The 15,029-nt window shown below is 53.9% G+C and overlaps 1 non-coding gene across 1 annotated transcript in view; it reads right to left on the minus strand.

Moving 5' to 3' along the window:
- Positions 1 to 154, minus strand: part of LOC143154413 (small subunit ribosomal RNA) — a 1,924-nt gene extending 1,770 nt beyond the window's left edge. The window contains exon 1 of the ribosomal RNA XR_012994070.1: positions 1 to 154. This exon is cut by the window's left edge and continues 1,770 nt beyond it. This is a non-coding gene — a ribosomal RNA (small subunit ribosomal RNA).
- Positions 155 to 15,029: the final 14,875 nt, after the last annotated feature.

Consider the following 15,029-nt stretch of genomic DNA (forward strand, 5'->3'; position numbering starts at 1 on the left):
ACCACAGTTATCCAAGTAAATGTGGGTACGATCTAAGAAACCATAACTGATTTAATGAGCCATTCGCGGTTTCACCTTAATGCGGCGTGTACTGAGACATGCATGGCTTAATCTTTGAGACAAGCATATGACTACTGGCAGGATCAACCAGGGAGCTTCGGAAAGTCTCTCTCGTGATCTTTTCATATCGCCGCCGCCGGTTCGCTCAGAGACCGGTCGGTCGACTTTACTTCTCCTCTCCTTCCTTCCTTACAGTTCCACCAAACTGTTTGCATTTATATAACACAACTTCATAAAATGCATTTTCATATATTTCGTTACGCTTTGCATGCATATTTCCAGCTTAAGTTTTTAAATATGCAACTTTAAAATTTTCGGAACACTCCTTTACCACTGACTGAGATAGTTCCCTCCGTTACTCTACATCTTCACAATTCAAAGAAATTTTAAGATCCATCACAATTCTCTTTTCCTTTTCTCCCTTAGAGACTTAAAATAGTATCCCACAATCGACAAAACACGATTCGTTCGCAGCGCACTACCTTCGTGCAAGTACCTCTAGCGCTAGGCATCCATCGTTTAGGCACGGATACTACACGCTGGGCATCATCGACGCATGGTCGAGAAAGCGCGGACAAGTGTCATGCCGGTCTTTTCGAGAAAGCGCCTATCGTTACTATTCATATCGAGAAAGTACGTACGAACGCCGGTTTCATCGATCTCAGACACCCGTATTTCAATCTTTGCTCGTGTCGTCCCAAATGCCCTCTCTCGACGGAGAGGAGCCGACAATTTTAGTTTAAAACAATTTATACAATCGCTCGGACTGTAAGAGTTGATGCATAGTAAAGTACGATTATACACGTTCGTGTATAAAAGTCTATCAGCGTCGCTTTGACGCGTATACCACATAAGAGCCATTCGGTCAAAGACACCGACTCGTGGCACTGCTGTATAGAGAAATAGTAGCGGAACGAAACACGGTGCGAAAACAGTTGAGAAAATCTCAAGGAGCGATGACTGCTTCTCGACCGAGGTCGAAGAATAGCCAAGCGCCCGACGCTGCCTCGACCGGCCGCCCGTACCGTTCGGTCTCTTATAGGTACCGAACGGCCGGCCGGGACGCCGGCGACGCACGGTCCACAGCACGCGCGCTTACGGGGGAAAACCGCCGCAACGACAGACCGCCCGGGCGACCCGCTGGAACTTAGACGGAAAACCACATTCCGAACAAATCACGATACAGCGCACTACGACCAATCGAACAAAGAATAAATGAAACATATATGTTAGTAGCATACCACAGGACGAATAAATACAAATATTTAATAATTTCAGGGCCGTATTGCCTCCCGGTCACATCGGTCCGGAACGAAAATTTCGAGTTATCCACACGTTAGGCACACCACCGTGTAGCTGGCATGCTAAAACACGCTGCTGTGTGCTCAAAGTGTACGGTCGTCGTGTCCGTTCTCGAGATAATAGAGAAGAACTGTTCGATACGTGCCGAAAGTTTCAAAGTCCCAGCGGCGTGATGCTTCCCGGTCACATCGGTCCGGAACGAAAATTTCGAGCTATCCACACGTTAGGCACACCACCGTGTAGCTGGCATGCTAAAACACGCTGCTGTGTGCTCAAAGTGTACGGTCGTCGTGTCCGTTCTCGAGATAATAGAGAAGAACTGTTCGATACGTGCCGAAAGTTTCAAAGTCCCAGCGGCGTGATGCTTCCCGGTCACATCGGTCCGGAACGAAAATTTCGAACTATCCACACGTTAGGCACACCACCGTGTAGCTGGCATGCTAAAACACGCTGCTGTGTGCTCAAAGTGTACGGTCGTCGTGTCCGTTCTCGAGATAATAGAGAAGAACTGTTCGATACGTGCCGAAAGTTTCAAAGTCCCAGCGGCGTGTTGCTTCCCGGTCACATCGGTCCGGAACGAAAATTTCGAGCTATCCACACGTTAGGCACACCACCGTGTAGCTGGCATGCTAAAACACGCTGCTGTGTGCTCAAAGTGTACGGTCGTCGTGTCCGTTCTCGAGATAATAGAGAAGAACTGTTCGATACGTGCCGAAAGTTTCAAAGTCCCAGCGGCGTGTTGCTTCCCGGTCACATCGGTCCGGAACGAAAATTTCGAGCTATCCACACGTTAGGCACACCACCGTGTAGCTGGCATGCTAAAACACGCTGCTGTGTGCTCAAACTGTACGGTCGTCGTGTCCGTTCTCGAGATAATAGAGAAGAACTGTTCGATACGTGCCGAAAGTTTCAAAGTCCCAGCGGCGTGTTGCTTCCCGGTCACATCGGTCCGGAACGAAAATTTCGAGCTATCCACACGTTAGGCACACCACCGTGTAGCTGGCATGCTAAAACACGCTGCTGTGTGCTCAAAGTGTACGGTCGTCGTGTCCGTTCTCGAGATAATAGAGAAGAACTGTTCGATACGTGCCGAAAGTTTCAAAGTCCCAGCGGCGTGATGCTTCCCGGTCACATCGGTCCGGAACGAAAATTTCGAGCTATCCACACGTTAGGCACACCACCGTGTAGCTGGCATGCTAAAACACGCTGCTGTGTGCTCAAAGTGTACGGTCGTCGTGTCCGTTCTCGAGATAATAGAGAAGAACTGTTCGATACGTGCCGAAAGTTTCAAAGTCCCAGCGGCGTGATGCTTCCCGGTCACATCGGTCCGGAACGAAAATTTCGAGCTATCCACACGTTAGGCACACCACCGTGTAGCTGGCATGCTAAAACACGCTGCTGTGTGCTCAAAGTGTACGGTCGTCGTGTCCGTTCTCGAGATAATAGAGAAGAACTGTTCGATACGTGCCGAAAGTTTCAAAGTCCCAGCGGCGTGATGCTTCCCGGTCACATCGGTCCGGAACGAAAATTTCGAGCTATCCACACGTTAGGCACACCACCGTGTAGCTGGCATGCTAAAACACGCTGCTGTGTGCTCAAACTGTACGGTCGTCGTGTCCGTTCTCGAGATAATAGAGAAGAACTGTTCGATACGTGCCGAAAGTTTCAAAGTCCCAGCGGCGTGTTGCTTCCCGGTCACATCGGTCCGGAACGAAAATTTCGAGCTATCCACACGTTAGGCACACCACCGTGTAGCTGGCATGCTAAAACACGCTGCTGTGTGCTCAAAGTGTACGGTCGTCGTGTCCGTTCTCGAGATAATAGAGAAGAACTGTTCGATACGTGCCGAAAGTTTCAAAGTCCCAGCGGCGTGATGCTTCCCGGTCACATCGGTCCGGAACGAAAATTTCGAGCTATCCACACGTTAGGCACACCACCGTGTAGCTGGCATGCTAAAACACGCTGCTGTGTGCTCAAACTGTACGGTCGTCGTGTCCGTTCTCGAGATAATAGAGAAGAACTGTTCGATACGTGCCGAAAGTTTCAAAGTCCCAGCGGCGTGATGCTTCCCGGTCACATCGGTCCGGAACGAAAATTTCGAGCTATCCACACGTTAGGCACACCACCGTGTAGCTGGCATGCTAAAACACGCTGCTGTGTGCTCAAAGTGTACGGTCGTCGTGTCCGTTCTCGAGATAATAGAGAAGAACTGTTCGATACGTGCCGAAAGTTTCAAAGTCCCAGCGGCGTGTTGCTTCCCGGTCACATCGGTCCGGAACGAAAATTTCGAGCTATCCACACGTTAGGCACACCACCGTGTAGCTGGCATGCTAAAACACGCTGCTGTGTGCTCAAAGTGTACGGTCGTCGTGTCCGTTCTCGAGATAATAGAGAAGAACTGTTCGATACGTGCCGAAAGTTTCAAAGTCCCAGCGGCGTGTTGCTTCCCGGTCACATCGGTCCGGAACGAAAATTTCGAGCTATCCACACGTTAGGCACACCACCGTGTAGCTGGCATGCTAAAACACGCTGCTGTGTGCTCAAAGTGTACGGTCGTCGTGTCCGTTCTCGAGATAATAGAGAAGAACTGTTCGATACGTGCCGAAAGTTTCAAAGTCCCAGCGGCGTGATGCTTCCCGGTCACATCGGTCCGGAACGAAAATTTCGAGCTATCCACACGTTAGGCACACCACCGTGTAGCTGGCATGCTAAAACACGCTGCTGTGTGCTCAAAGTGTACGGTCGTCGTGTCCGTTCTCGAGATAATAGAGAAGAACTGTTCGATACGTGCCGAAAGTTTCAAAGTCCCAGCGGCGTGATGCTTCCCGGTCACATCGGTCCGGAACGAAAATTTCGAACTATCCACACGTTAGGCACACCACCGTGTAGCTGGCATGCTAAAACACGCTGCTGTGTGCTCAAAGTGTACGGTCGTCGTGTCCGTTCTCGAGATAATAGAGAAGAACTGTTCGATACGTGCCGAAAGTTTCAAAGTCCCAGCGGCGTGTTACTTCCCGGTCACATCGGTCCGGAACGAAAATTTCGAGCTATCCACACGTTAGGCACACCACCGTGTAGCTGGCATGCTAAAACACGCTGCTGTGTGCTCAAACTGTACGGTCGTCGTGTCCGTTCTCGAGATAATAGAGAAGAACTGTTCGATACGTGCCGAAAGTTTCAAAGTCCCAGCGGCGTGTTGCTTCCCGGTCACATCGGTCCGGAACGAAAATTTCGAGCTATCCACACGTTAGGCACACCACCGTGTAGCTGGCATGCTAAAACACGCTGCTGTGTGCTCAAAGTGTACGGTCGTCGTGTCCGTTCTCGAGATAATAGAGAAGAACTGTTCGATACGTGCCGAAAGTTTCAAAGTCCCAGCGGCGTGATGCTTCCCGGTCACATCGGTCCGGAACGAAAATTTCGAGCTATCCACACGTTAGGCACACCACCGTGTAGCTGGCATGCTAAAACACGCTGCTGTGTGCTCAAAGTGTACGGTCGTCGTGTCCGTTCTCGAGATAATAGAGAAGAACTGTTCGATACGTGCCGAAAGTTTCAAAGTCCCAGCGGCGTGTTGCTTCCCGGTCACATCGGTCCGGAACGAAAATTTCGAGCTATCCACACGTTAGGCACACCACCGTGTAGCTGGCATGCTAAAACACGCTGCTGTGTGCTCAAAGTGTACGGTCGTCGTGTCCGTTCTCGAGATAATAGAGAAGAACTGTTCGATACGTGCCGAAAGTTTCAAAGTCCCAGCGGCGTGTTGCTTCCCGGTCACATCGGTCCGGAACGAAAATTTCGAGCTATCCACACGTTAGGCACACCACCGTGTAGCTGGCATGCTAAAACACGCTGCTGTGTGCTCAAAGTGTACGGTCGTCGTGTCCGTTCTCGAGATAATAGAGAAGAACTGTTCGATACGTGCCGAAAGTTTCAAAGTCCCAGCGGCGTGTTGCTTCCCGGTCACATCGGTCCGGAACGAAAATTTCGAGCTATCCACACGTTAGGCACACCACCGTGTAGCTGGCATGCTAAAACACGCTGCTGTGTGCTCAAAGTGTACGGTCGTCGTGTCCGTTCTCGAGATAATAGAGAAGAACTGTTCGATACGTGCCGAAAGTTTCAAAGTCCCAGCGGCGTGTTGCTTCCCGGTCACATCGGTCCGGAACGAAAATTTCGAGCTATCCACACGTTAGGCACACCACCGTGTAGCTGGCATGCTAAAACACGCTGCTGTGTGCTCAAAGTGTACGGTCGTCGTGTCCGTTCTCGAGATAATAGAGAAGAACTGTTCGATACGTGCCGAAAGTTTCAAAGTCCCAGCGGCGTGATGCTTCCCGGTCACATCGGTCCGGAACGAAAATTTCGAGCTATCCACACGTTAGGCACACCACCGTGTAGCTGGCATGCTAAAACACGCTGCTGTGTGCTCAAACTGTACGGTCGTCGTGTCCGTTCTCGAGATAATAGAGAAGAACTGTTCGATACGTGCCGAAAGTTTCAAAGTCCCAGCGGCGTGATGCTTCCCGGTCACATCGGTCCGGAACGAAAATTTCGAGCTATCCACACGTTAGGCACACCACCGTGTAGCTGGCATGCTAAAACACGCTGCTGTGTGCTCAAAGTGTACGGTCGTCGTGTCCGTTCTCGAGATAATAGAGAAGAACTGTTCGATACGTGCCGAAAGTTTCAAAGTCCCAGCGGCGTGTTGCTTCCCGGTCACATCGGTCCGGAACGAAAATTTCGAGCTATCCACACGTTAGGCACACCACCGTGTAGCTGGCATGCTAAAACACGCTGCTGTGTGCTCAAAGTGTACGGTCGTCGTGTCCGTTCTCGAGATAATAGAGAAGAACTGTTCGATACGTGCCGAAAGTTTCAAAGTCCCAGCGGCGTGTTGCTTCCCGGTCACATCGGTCCGGAACGAAAATTTCGAGCTATCCACACGTTAGGCACACCACCGTGTAGCTGGCATGCTAAAACACGCTGCTGTGTGCTCAAAGTGTACGGTCGTCGTGTCCGTTCTCGAGATAATAGAGAAGAACTGTTCGATACGTGCCGAAAGTTTCAAAGTCCCAGCGGCGTGATGCTTCCCGGTCACATCGGTCCGGAACGAAAATTTCGAGCTATCCACACGTTAGGCACACCACCGTGTAGCTGGCATGCTAAAACACGCTGCTGTGTGCTCAAAGTGTACGGTCGTCGTGTCCGTTCTCGAGATAATAGAGAAGAACTGTTCGATACGTGCCGAAAGTTTCAAAGTCCCAGCGGCGTGTTGCTTCCCGGTCACATCGGTCCGGAACGAAAATTTCGAGCTATCCACACGTTAGGCACACCACCGTGTAGCTGGCATGCTAAAACACGCTGCTGTGTGCTCAAAGTGTACGGTCGTCGTGTCCGTTCTCGAGATAATAGAGAAGAACTGTTCGATACGTGCCGAAAGTTTCAAAGTCCCAGCGGCGTGTTGCTTCCCGGTCACATCGGTCCGGAACGAAAATTTCGAGCTATCCACACGTTAGGCACACCACCGTGTAGCTGGCATGCTAAAACACGCTGCTGTGTGCTCAAAGTGTACGGTCGTCGTGTCCGTTCTCGAGATAATAGAGAAGAACTGTTCGATACGTGCCGAAAGTTTCAAAGTCCCAGCGGCGTGTTGCTTCCCGGTCACATCGGTCCGGAACGAAAATTTCGAGCTATCCACACGTTAGGCACACCACCGTGTAGCTGGCATGCTAAAACACGCTGCTGTGTGCTCAAAGTGTACGGTCGTCGTGTCCGTTCTCGAGATAATAGAGAAGAACTGTTCGATACGTGCCGAAAGTTTCAAAGTCCCAGCGGCGTGATGCTTCCCGGTCACATCGGTCCGGAACGAAAATTTCGAGCTATCCACACGTTAGGCACACCACCGTGTAGCTGGCATGCTAAAACACGCTGCTGTGTGCTCAAACTGTACGGTCGTCGTGTCCGTTCTCGAGATAATAGAGAAGAACTGTTCGATACGTGCCGAAAGTTTCAAAGTCCCAGCGGCGTGATGCTTCCCGGTCACATCGGTCCGGAACGAAAATTTCGAGCTATCCACACGTTAGGCACACCACCGTGTAGCTGGCATGCTAAAACACGCTGCTGTGTGCTCAAAGTGTACGGTCGTCGTGTCCGTTCTCGAGATAATAGAGAAGAACTGTTCGATACGTGCCGAAAGTTTCAAAGTCCCAGCGGCGTGTTGCTTCCCGGTCACATCGGTCCGGAACGAAAATTTCGAGCTATCCACACGTTAGGCACACCACCGTGTAGCTGGCATGCTAAAACACGCTGCTGTGTGCTCAAAGTGTACGGTCGTCGTGTCCGTTCTCGAGATAATAGAGAAGAACTGTTCGATACGTGCCGAAAGTTTCGAAGTCCCAGCGGCGTGTTGCTTCCCGGTCACATCGGTCCGGAACGAAAATTTCGAGCTATCCACACGTTAGGCACACCACCGTGTAGCTGGCATGCTAAAACACGCTGCTGTGTGCTCAAAGTGTACGGTCGTCGTGTCCGTTCTCGAGATAATAGAGAAGAACTGTTCGATACGTGCCGAAAGTTTCAAAGTCCCAGCGGCGTGATGCTTCCCGGTCACATCGGTCCGGAACGAAAATTTCGAGCTATCCACACGTTAGGCACACCACCGTGTAGCTGGCATGCTAAAACACGCTGCTGTGTGCTCAAAGTGTACGGTCGTCGTGTCCGTTCTCGAGATAATAGAGAAGAACTGTTCGATACGTGCCGAAAGTTTCAAAGTCCCAGCGGCGTGTTGCTTCCCGGTCACATCGGTCCGGAACGAAAATTTCGAGCTATCCACACGTTAGGCACACCACCGTGTAGCTGGCATGCTAAAACACGCTGCTGTGTGCTCAAAGTGTACGGTCGTCGTGTCCGTTCTCGAGATAATAGAGAAGAACTGTTCGATACGTGCCGAAAGTTTCAAAGTCCCAGCGGCGTGATGCTTCCCGGTCACATCGGTCCGGAACGAAAATTTCGAGCTATCCACACGTTAGGCACACCACCGTGTAGCTGGCATGCTAAAACACGCTGCTGTGTGCTCAAACTGTACGGTCGTCGTGTCCGTTCTCGAGATAATAGAGAAGAACTGTTCGATACGTGCCGAAAGTTTCAAAGTCCCAGCGGCGTGATGCTTCCCGGTCACATCGGTCCGGAACGAAAATTTCGAGCTATCCACACGTTAGGCACACCACCGTGTAGCTGGCATGCTAAAACACGCTGCTGTGTGCTCAAAGTGTACGGTCGTCGTGTCCGTTCTCGAGATAATAGAGAAGAACTGTTCGATACGTGCCGAAAGTTTCAAAGTCCCAGCGGCGTGTTGCTTCCCGGTCACATCGGTCCGGAACGAAAATTTCGAGCTATCCACACGTTAGGCACACCACCGTGTAGCTGGCATGCTAAAACACGCTGCTGTGTGCTCAAAGTGTACGGTCGTCGTGTCCGTTCTCGAGATAATAGAGAAGAACTGTTCGATACGTGCCGAAAGTTTCAAAGTCCCAGCGGCGTGTTGCTTCCCGGTCACATCGGTCCGGAACGAAAATTTCGAGCTATCCACACGTTAGGCACACCACCGTGTAGCTGGCATGCTAAAACACGCTGCTGTGTGCTCAAAGTGTACGGTCGTCGTGTCCGTTCTCGAGATAATAGAGAAGAACTGTTCGATACGTGCCGAAAGTTTCAAAGTCCCAGCGGCGTGATGCTTCCCGGTCACATCGGTCCGGAACGAAAATTTCGAGCTATCCACACGTTAGGCACACCACCGTGTAGCTGGCATGCTAAAACACGCTGCTGTGTGCTCAAAGTGTACGGTCGTCGTGTCCGTTCTCGAGATAATAGAGAAGAACTGTTCGATACGTGCCGAAAGTTTCAAAGTCCCAGCGGCGTGTTGCTTCCCGGTCACATCGGTCCGGAACGAAAATTTCGAGCTATCCACACGTTAGGCACACCACCGTGTAGCTGGCATGCTAAAACACGCTGCTGTGTGCTCAAAGTGTACGGTCGTCGTGTCCGTTCTCGAGATAATAGAGAAGAACTGTTCGATACGTGCCGAAAGTTTCAAAGTCCCAGCGGCGTGTTGCTTCCCGGTCACATCGGTCCGGAACGAAAATTTCGAGCTATCCACACGTTAGGCACACCACCGTGTAGCTGGCATGCTAAAACACGCTGCTGTGTGCTCAAAGTGTACGGTCGTCGTGTCCGTTCTCGAGATAATAGAGAAGAACTGTTCGATACGTGCCGAAAGTTTCAAAGTCCCAGCGGCGTGATGCTTCCCGGTCACATCGGTCCGGAACGAAAATTTCGAGCTATCCACACGTTAGGCACACCACCGTGTAGCTGGCATGCTAAAACACGCTGCTGTGTGCTCAAACTGTACGGTCGTCGTGTCCGTTCTCGAGATAATAGAGAAGAACTGTTCGATACGTGCCGAAAGTTTCAAAGTCCCAGCGGCGTGATGCTTCCCGGTCACATCGGTCCGGAACGAAAATTTCGAGCTATCCACACGTTAGGCACACCACCGTGTAGCTGGCATGCTAAAACACGCTGCTGTGTGCTCAAAGTGTACGGTCGTCGTGTCCGTTCTCGAGATAATAGAGAAGAACTGTTCGATACGTGCCGAAAGTTTCAAAGTCCCAGCGGCGTGTTGCTTCCCGGTCACATCGGTCCGGAACGAAAATTTCGAGCTATCCACACGTTAGGCACACCACCGTGTAGCTGGCATGCTAAAACACGCTGCTGTGTGCTCAAAGTGTACGGTCGTCGTGTCCGTTCTCGAGATAATAGAGAAGAACTGTTCGATACGTGCCGAAAGTTTCAAAGTCCCAGCGGCGTGTTGCTTCCCGGTCACATCGGTCCGGAACGAAAATTTCGAGCTATCCACACGTTAGGCACACCACCGTGTAGCTGGCATGCTAAAACACGCTGCTGTGTGCTCAAAGTGTACGGTCGTCGTGTCCGTTCTCGAGATAATAGAGAAGAACTGTTCGATACGTGCCGAAAGTTTCAAAGTCCCAGCGGCGTGATGCTTCCCGGTCACATCGGTCCGGAACGAAAATTTCGAGCTATCCACACGTTAGGCACACCACCGTGTAGCTGGCATGCTAAAACACGCTGCTGTGTGCTCAAAGTGTACGGTCGTCGTGTCCGTTCTCGAGATAATAGAGAAGAACTGTTCGATACGTGCCGAAAGTTTCAAAGTCCCAGCGGCGTGATGCTTCCCGGTCACATCGGTCCGGAACGAAAATTTCGAGCTATCCACACGTTAGGCACACCACCGTGTAGCTGGCATGCTAAAACACGCTGCTGTGTGCTCAAAGTGTACGGTCGTCGTGTCCGTTCTCGAGATAATAGAGAAGAACTGTTCGATACGTGCCGAAAGTTTCAAAGTCCCAGCGGCCCCTCCGCATGGAAGGTGGCCCGAATGGTCCTCCTCCGGAAAGAGGGTAGGCCCGCGGACTCTCCGTCCGCGTACCGGCCGATTTGCCTGCTCGACGATGTGGGCAAGCTCCTAGAAAGAGTCGTGGCGGCCCGCATCGTCGGGCACCTGTCGCGGGGTGGGCCCGGGCTGGCGGAGTGTCAGTTCGGGTTCCGGGAGGGCCGGTCGACGATCGACGCGATTCGACGCGTCCGGTCCCTCTCGGCCTCGGCGGTCTCCCGGGGTGGGGTGGCATTGGCGGTGTCCTTGGACATCGCCAATGCGTTTAACACCCTACCCTGGGCGGCGATTAGGCGGGGGCTTGAGGAACATCGAGTCCCCGCCTACCTTAGGGCAGTCGTCGAGGACTACCTCCGCGACAGGTGGATCGAGTATCCGGGCCGGTGCGGGACGGAGAGGAGAGCGGTGTACTCCGGGGTTCCGCAGGGGTCGGTGTTAGGACCCCTGCTGTGGAACCTCGGGTACGACACCGTCCTGCGGGCCGAAGACCTCCCCGACGGCGTCAGTCTGACATGTTATGCGGAGGACACCTTGTTGTTGGCCGTCGGGGGGGACTGGAGGGGGGCTGTTCGGGCCGCCGAGGACGGTGTCCGGCGCGTCGTCTCCCGGATCAGGGGGATCGGTTTGGAGGTGGCTCTCCACAAAACCGAGGTACTCGGGATGTATAGACCCCGGGGAGAGCCGCCTCCCCCCCTGATCCGGGTGGGTGAGACAGACGTCGAGGTGAGGTCTCAGATGAAATATCTGGGACTTCACCTCGACAGCCACTGGCGCTTCGAGGGCCATTTCCGGGCCCTAGCCCCGCGGTTGGAGGGGATAGTTGGCGCTTTGGGCCGTATCCTCCCCAACCTGCGGGGCCCGAGTGACCGGGTTCGCCGCCTCTACGCGGGAATGGTCCACTCGGTGGCCCTATACGGGGCCCCCGTTTGGGCGGGCGACCTGGCCGCCTCCCGGCGCAGCAAGGTATTGCTGCGCCGGGTTCAAAGGCGGCTTGCACTGCGGATCGCCCGGGGGTACCGGACCGTTTCGTATGAGGCGGCGAGCGTCCTGTCAGGGCTACCCCCGGCGGACTTGATCGCGGGCGCGCATGCGGCTTTCTACGAGGGCCGCATGCGCGCCCGCGAGGATGGGGTGGTCCTGGCGGGATGCGAGGTGGAGGCCCTGAGGCGCCAGGCCCGGGAGTCCATGCTGCAGCTTTGGCAGCAGCGGCTGGCCGAGCCGTTGTTCGGCCAGAGGACTGTCCGGGCTATCCGGCCGGTCCTGTTTGAGTGGCTGGGTAGGCGCTTCGGCTCACTCACCTACCGGTTGGTGCAGGTGCTGTCCGGGCACGGATGCTTCGGTCAGTACCTGTGCCGGATCGGTGTGGAAGATGCGGCGCGCTGCTGGCACTGTCCAGCGGACGAGGACACGGCGCAACACACCCTCGAGGTGTGTCCGGCCTGGGGGGTGGAGCGCCGTGTCCTCACGGCCGTGATTGGGGCGGACCTATCGCTGCCGGGCGTGGTACAGGCCATGCTCGGCAGCGAGACGAAGTGGCGGGCCGTGGCCTCCTTCTGCGAGGAGGTAATCTCGCAGAAGGAGGCCGCGAGCCGCATTCGCGAGAGCGGGAGACCGCGAGCGAGGCCCCGTCCGAGGCCGGGGGCGGGTGGGCCTCCGGAAGGGCCGGGGAGGCCACCCTGAGAGCGGCGGGCGGGGGTGCGTAGCCCTTGAGGCTCGTGCCACCGCCCGTCGTCTGAGGGGTGGGTAGAGTAAGGGACGGCGACGCTCTCGAGGGCGGAGAGGCCAGAGCCGCCCTCGGGAGCGTACGAGCCGGGGTGCGGCCGCGCCGACGGCACGGTCCCAGGGCCGTGCCCCCGGCGCGGCTATGGGGGCCGTGGGCGGTCGCGAGTGTGGGACTCGCGGCCGCCCTCGGGCGGCCCCCGGGAGTGGGACGTCGGAGCAGTGTGGCCCTGCTCCGACGTCGGGCGCCAGAGCGCCGAGGAGAAAACAGGGAAGGGAGGGTGAAGTACCCCCTCCCTTCCCTGGAACGGGAGGACACGGGCGCGAGAGCCCTGCACGGGGGAGCACCTGATGTTATGATGTCTTCGGTCCCAGGTGCTCCCCCTGCATAGTGCGAGGATGGCCACCGTGGTGGGTTTTAGTGGGTAGGTCCCGCGCCCGATGGGTTTCCTTCCGGGCGCGGGGAATCCCACACTCCCCCCGCCCCTCCCCAGGCGGCGGGGGGGTCTTTCGAAGATTTCCCCCACGTTAAAAAAAAAAAAAAAAAAAAAAAAAAAAGTCCCAGCGGCGTGTTGCTTCCCGGTCACATCGGTCCGGAACGAAAATTTCGAGCTATCCACACGTTAGGCACACCACCGTGTAGCTGGCATGCTAAAACACGCTGCTGTGTGCTCAAAGTGTACGGTCGTCGTGTCCGTTCTCGAGATAATAGAGAAGAACTGTTCGATACGTGCCGAAAGTTTCAAAGTCCCAGCGGCGTGATGCTTCCCGGTCACATCGGTCCGGAACGAAAATTTCGAGCTATCCACACGTTAGGCACACCACCGTGTAGCTGGCATGCTAAAACACGCTGCTGTGTGCTCAAAGTGTACGGTCGTCGTGTCCGTTCTCGAGATAATAGAGAAGAACTGTTCGATACGTGCCGAAAGTTTCAAAGTCCCAGCGGCGTGTTGCTTCCCGGTCACATCGGTCCGGAACGAAAATTTCGAGCTATCCACACGTTAGGCACACCACCGTGTAGCTGGCATGCTAAAACACGCTGCTGTGTGCTCAAAGTGTACGGTCGTCGTGTCCGTTCTCGAGATAATAGAGAAGAACTGTTCGATACGTGCCGAAAGTTTCAAAGTCCCAGCGGCGTGTTGCTTCCCGGTCACATCGGTCCGGAACGAAAATTTCGAGCTATCCACACGTTAGGCACACCACCGTGTAGCTGGCATGCTAAAACACGCTGCTGTGTGCTCAAAGTGTACGGTCGTCGTGTCCGTTCTCGAGATAATAGAGAAGAACTGTTCGATACGTGCCGAAAGTTTCAAAGTCCCAGCGGCGTGATGCTTCCCGGTCACATCGGTCCGGAACGAAAATTTCGAGCTATCCACACGTTAGGCACACCACCGTGTAGCTGGCATGCTAAAACACGCTGCTGTGTGCTCAAACTGTACGGTCGTCGTGTCCGTTCTCGAGATAATAGAGAAGAACTGTTCGATACGTGCCGAAAGTTTCAAAGTCCCAGCGGCGTGATGCTTCCCGGTCACATCGGTCCGGAACGAAAATTTCGAGCTATCCACACGTTAGGCACACCACCGTGTAGCTGGCATGCTAAAACACGCTGCTGTGTGCTCAAAGTGTACGGTCGTCGTGTCCGTTCTCGAGATAATAGAGAAGAACTGTTCGATACGTGCCGAAAGTTTCAAAGTCCCAGCGGCGTGTTGCTTCCCGGTCACATCGGTCCGGAACGAAAATTTCGAGCTATCCACACGTTAGGCACACCACCGTGTAGCTGGCATGCTAAAACACGCTGCTGTGTGCTCAAAGTGTACGGTCGTCGTGTCCGTTCTCGAGATAATAGAGAAGAACTGTTCGATACGTGCCGAAAGTTTCAAAGTCCCAGCGGCGTGTTGCTTCCCGGTCACATCGGTCCGGAACGAAAATTTCGAGCTATCCACACGTTAGGCACACCACCGTGTAGCTGGCATGCTAAAACACGCTGCTGTGTGCTCAAAGTGTACGGTCGTCGTGTCCGTTCTCGAGATAATAGAGAAGAACTGTTCGATACGTGCCGAAAGTTTCAAAGTCCCAGCGGCGTGATGCTTCCCGGTCACATCGGTCCGGAACGAAAATTTCGAGCTATCCACACGTTAGGCACACCACCGTGTAGCTGGCATGCTAAAACACGCTGCTGTGTGCTCAAAGTGTACGGTCGTCGTGTCCGTTCTCGAGATAATAGAGAAGAACTGTTCGATACGTGCCGAAAGTTTCAAAGTCCTAGCGGCGTGATGCTTCCCGGTCACATCGGTCCGGAACGAAAATTTCGAACTATCCACACGTTAGGCACACCACCGTGTAGCTGGCATGCTAAAACACGCTGCTGTGTGCTCAAAGTGTACGGTCGTCGTGTCCGTTCTCGAGATAATAGAGAAGAACTGTTCGATACGTGCCGAAAGTTTCAAAGTCCCAGCGGCGTGTTACTTCCCGGTCACAT

This window comes from Ptiloglossa arizonensis, unplaced genomic scaffold (assembly GCF_051014685.1).
Source record: "Ptiloglossa arizonensis isolate GNS036 unplaced genomic scaffold, iyPtiAriz1_principal scaffold0020, whole genome shotgun sequence".
Lineage (NCBI taxonomy): Eukaryota > Metazoa > Arthropoda > Insecta > Hymenoptera > Colletidae > Ptiloglossa > Ptiloglossa arizonensis.